This window comes from Osmerus mordax, chromosome 14, assembly GCF_038355195.1.
Source record: "Osmerus mordax isolate fOsmMor3 chromosome 14, fOsmMor3.pri, whole genome shotgun sequence".
Lineage (NCBI taxonomy): Eukaryota > Metazoa > Chordata > Actinopteri > Osmeriformes > Osmeridae > Osmerus > Osmerus mordax.
In genome coordinates this window covers 2,609,111-2,614,110 of record NC_090063.1, presented here as the reverse complement: position 1 = coordinate 2,614,110, position 5,000 = coordinate 2,609,111, and positions in this window count along the sequence as shown.

The following is a 5,000-nucleotide window of genomic DNA, read 5'->3' as shown; positions in this document are numbered from 1 at the left end:
TGTAAGTCCAAAACTGTGTGTTTTGTGTCTTTCAGGCAGACGGGCCTTTTATACATTCATTACCATCACATGCTTTGCATTGACTGGCGGCTGTGGTACCATTGTCCCTCCCTACCTGTTGGGCAGCTGGGTGGCACATCGCTGGCAACACACAGATGCCTCATTATCCAGCCCATCAATGCCATTCATTGTTGTCAGATGTCCCCCATTATTTAGGGTGCTGGTTGGTGTTTGGGAAAGAGGACAGCTATCTGGAAGGCTGTCAATGCTGTTGAAAGCAATACTTATTCCTTTTAGGGATTAAAATGATAGTACAATTATCTGCAGTAACTGTCTTGTTAACTATTGTCTCTCAGACAATATTTATTTTGTGGAAGTGGCACTGATGTCATTTTTGGTCATCAAAAGGTACACAATGGTTCCAGTTTAGTTTGGTAATGATGAGAAACGAGCAAGATCTCCCAATTTAGACAAAAATAACGACCAGCTACCTTGTCACTCATGTATCATTGCTACCTTGACATCTGGGCTTACATTTCCTTATGGGACCTATGTCCCAGGGTATCTTGCTCTAATTTACACAAAGGCAAATGTTGCCATGATATCATTTTTATGGTTTGTCAAAGAGCAACAGACCAGTGAAGTATTTTTTAGTGCATGCTGTTGGAACGGGAATTGCTATGCGTTCGACAACTATACATCACACACAGTCAAACAGGTGTCGCAGCTAGGAGACCTGGACCTGGGCCTCTCCATGTTCACCTGGGGCCTCCCCTCTGGCAGAAGGCTGCGGTCCATCAGGACCAAAACCTCACGCCATAAGAACAGTTTCTTTCCATCTGCCACTGGCCTCTTCAACAAGGCCAAGGACTCCCATTGACATTCATTCACTTATTTAACTATAAGTCCATCTAATGGCAATTAAGTATGCATAAGCCACTTTATCTCAGTATCCGACTGCACTATGTTGACCATTCACGCTGCTCATTATTGGGTGTGCTCAAGCCTTCGGCGAGAGCACAACCTTTGTTCTCTCACATATATATTTATTGTGAGAATGCTACTTTCTGAACAAAATTAACTCCGCTTCAAACCCCCACAAACTTTTTTCTACCTACTCCACCCTTCTTAACCCACCTCCCCCACCCCCTCCCTCCACCCTGACAGCAGACGACTTCTCCTACTTCTTTGAGAAAAAAGTCGCCGACATTAGCAGTCGGTTCCCTAAACCCACCCTCGACCCTCTCACCCTCCATGACTGACCCAACTAAATGTCTAAACTCTTTTTCTCCCCTGTCTGAGACAGAGATCTCTGACCTCATTCTCTCTCATCGCCCCACCTCCTGTCCCCTTGATCCTATCCCCTCCCCTCTCTTTCAAACCATCTCCCCCTCCATCATAACTTTTCTTCTCCATGTCCTAAACTCCTCTCTTACCTCTGGCACCTTCCCCTCTGCCTTCAAACAGGCTAGAGTTACCCCTCTACTCAAAAAACCCTCCCTTAACCCTGCCGTCCTCCAGAACTACAGACCGGTATCACTGTTACCCTTCCTTTCAAAAACAATTGAACGTGCTGTATCTAACCAACTGTCTAACTTTCTCTCTCAGAACAACCTGCTTGACCCCAACCAATCGGGCTTCAAGACTGGCCACTCCACAGAGACTGCCCTCCTTTCAGTCACCACTGCCCTCCAGTCTGCCAGAGCGGCTTCCAGGTCATCCGTCATCATTCTGCTGGACCTCTCTGCAGCGTTTGATACGGTTAACCACCAGATCCTGCTCGCCAGACTTTCTGAGATGGGCATCACTGGCACTGCACTCCAGTGGATCTCATCCTACCTGTCGGGAAGATCCTACCAGGTTTCCTGGGGAGGCAAACTGTCAGGACCTCGCCAGCTCTCCACTGGTGTCCCACAGGGCTCCGTCCTTGGACCCCTCCTCTTCTCTCTGTACACCACCTCACTTGGACCAATCATCACCTCCCATGGCTTCTCCTACCACTGCTACGCTGACGACACGCAGCTGTACCTGTCGTTCCCCCCGGCCGATCCGGGGATCTCAGCTAGGATTGAGGCCTGCCTCACAGACATCTCCGCCTGGATGACCGAGCACCACCTCCAGCTGAACCTCGCCAAAACAGAACTTCTCATCATCCCGGCTAAACCCTCCATCTCCCACGATCTCTCAATCACCCTGGGATCTGGGACGGTGACCCCTTCATCCTCTGCCAGGAACCTTGGGGTTACCATGGACGACGAGCTCTCCCTCACGGCCCACATTGCTGCGGTCTCCCGGTCGTGTAGATTCACCCTCTACAACATCCGGAAGATCAGGAGATACTTGTCTGAGCACTTGTCCTCTCCAAGTTGGACTATTGCAACTCGCTGCTCGCTGGTCTCCCAGCATGTGCAACCCGCCCTCTTCAGAGGATTCAGAACGCAGCGGCCCGCCTGGTCTACAATCTACCCAGACGCTCCCATGTTACCATGCTCCTCATCTCTCTCCACTGGCTACCTATCATGGCCCGTATCAGATTCAAGACCCTGGTATTGACCTTCCGAGCAGTGAACGGGACTGCACCCGTCTACATCAAGTCTCTCCTGCAGCCTTACACCCCCACCCGTCACCTACGGTCTTCTTCAGACAACCGCCTGGTGGTCCCACCGCTCAAGACCGCCCGGTCCCAACACAAGCTCTTCTCCTGTCTGGCCCCCCAGTGGTGGAATCAACTCCCCACCTCCATCAGAGATACTGACTGTCTCTCCACCTTCAAGAAAAGGCTCAAGACGCACTTGTTCCGGGAGTACAACGGTACTTAGGAATGGTTCGCTTGACCCGATGTTAGTTTCCTCAAGGATCACAATGACTCTTGCTTAGAGACTTGTTGCTCTTGTGGTTAGTGGTAACTGATTTAAATTTTTGTTCTCGCTGTGATATATTGTTTTTATTACTATTGCTTGCTTTTTTCCACAGGTACACTTGCACTTGTAGCGGTTCATGTTGTTTAATTGTAACTTGTTTAACTACATGCTGTTATGGTTCTTCCCTTTGGCACTTACTTTGGTTGTTCACAATGTGTGCTTCATGTTTTGGCTACTCGCAATGTTTTTTGGCTATCTTGTTGTTATGATCAGTGACCTATGCACTTTGTAAAGCTCTCTCTTGGAAGTCGCTTTGGATAAAAGCGTCTGCGAAATGAATAAATGTAAATGTTAAGCATTCTCACTATTGTTTTCCTGTTTCTCTTTATTGTGAGAATGCTGTTAAAACAATAAAAGAATGAAAGTCTCAAATCTCTGAATCTAATGGCTAAATCTTGTCAAGAGTATGGATTAGATGATTTACAGTTGATTTGAGTCAGTGTGGCCTGTTTTAGGCTGAAATCAAAGTCAAAGTCATGTAATGTGAACTGGTACAATGCCAAACATTGCAAATGCTTTGAAAACGCTATTCAGGAGCTGAAAAGGTCTTTAAAGCACTAAAGAGATGAAAGTCTCAAAAACAGAACCTAATGGCTAAATCTTGTCAGTAGTATGGATTAGGTGATTTACAGTTTATTTGAGTCAATGAGTTCTGTTTTAGTGTAAAATCGAAGTCAAAGTCATGTAATGTGAACTAGTAGAATGCCAAACATTGTAAATGCATTGAAAACGCTATTCAGGAGCTGAAAAGCACTATAAAGCAATAAAAGAAGAAAAGTCTCAAAACTCGGAATCTAATGGCTAAATCTTGTCAGTAGTATGGATTAGATGATTTACAGTTGATTTGAGTCAGTGTGGCCTGTTTTAGGCTGAGATCTAAGTCAAAGTCATGTAATGTGAACAAGTACAATGCCAAACATTGTAAATGCATTGAAAACGCTATTCATGAGCTGTAAAGCACTTTAAAGCAATAAAATAATGAAAGTCTCAAAACTAGGAATCTAATGGCTAAATCTTGTCAGTAGTATGGATTAGGTGATTTACAGTTTATTTGAGTCAGTGTGGCCTGTTTTAGGCTGAAATCGAAGTCAAAGTCATGAAATGTGAACTAGTACAATGCCAAACATTGCAAATGCATTGAAAACGCTATTCAAGAGCTGAAAAGCACTTTAGAGCAATAAAAGAATGAAAGTCTCAAAACTCGGAATCTAATGGCTAAATCTTGTCAGTAGTATGGATTAGATGATTTACAGTTGATTTGAGTCAGTGTGGCCTGTTTTAGGCTGAAATCGAAGTCAACGTCATGTAATGTGAACAAGTACAATGCCAAACATTGTAAATGCATTGAAAACGCTATTCATGAGCTGTAAAGCACTTTAAAGCAATACAAGAATGAAAGTCTCAAAAACTCTGGAAGTAATGGACTAATCTTGTCAGTAGTATGGATCAGGTGATTTACAGTTGATTTGAGTCGGTGTGGACTTTTTTAGGCTGAAATCTAAGTCAAAGTCATGTAATGTGAACTGGTACAATGCCAAACATTGCAAATGCATTGAAAACGCTATTCAGGAGCAGAAAATCACTTTAGAGCAATAAAAGAATCAAAGTCTCAAAACTCGGAATCTAATGGCTAAATCTTGTCAGTAGTATGGATTAGATGATTTACAGTTGATTTGAGTCAGTGTGGCCTGTTTTAGGCTGAAATCGAAGTCAAAGTCATGTAATGTGAACAAGTACAATGCCAAACATTGTAAATGCATTGAAAACGCTATTCATGAGCTGTAAAGCACTTTAAAGCACTAAAGAGATAAAACTCTCAAAAACAGAACCTAATGGCTAAATCTTGTCAGTAGTATGGATTAGGTGATTTACAGTTGATTTGAGTCAATGAGGCCTATTTAAGGCTGAAGTCTTGTCAAAGTCATGTAATGTGAACTAGTACAATGCCAAACATTGTAAATGCGTTGAAAACGTTATTCAGGAGCCGAAAAGCACTTTAAAGCAATAAAAGAATGAAAGTCTCAAAACTCTGAATCTACTGGCTAAATCTTGTCAGTAGTATGGTTTAGGTGATTGACA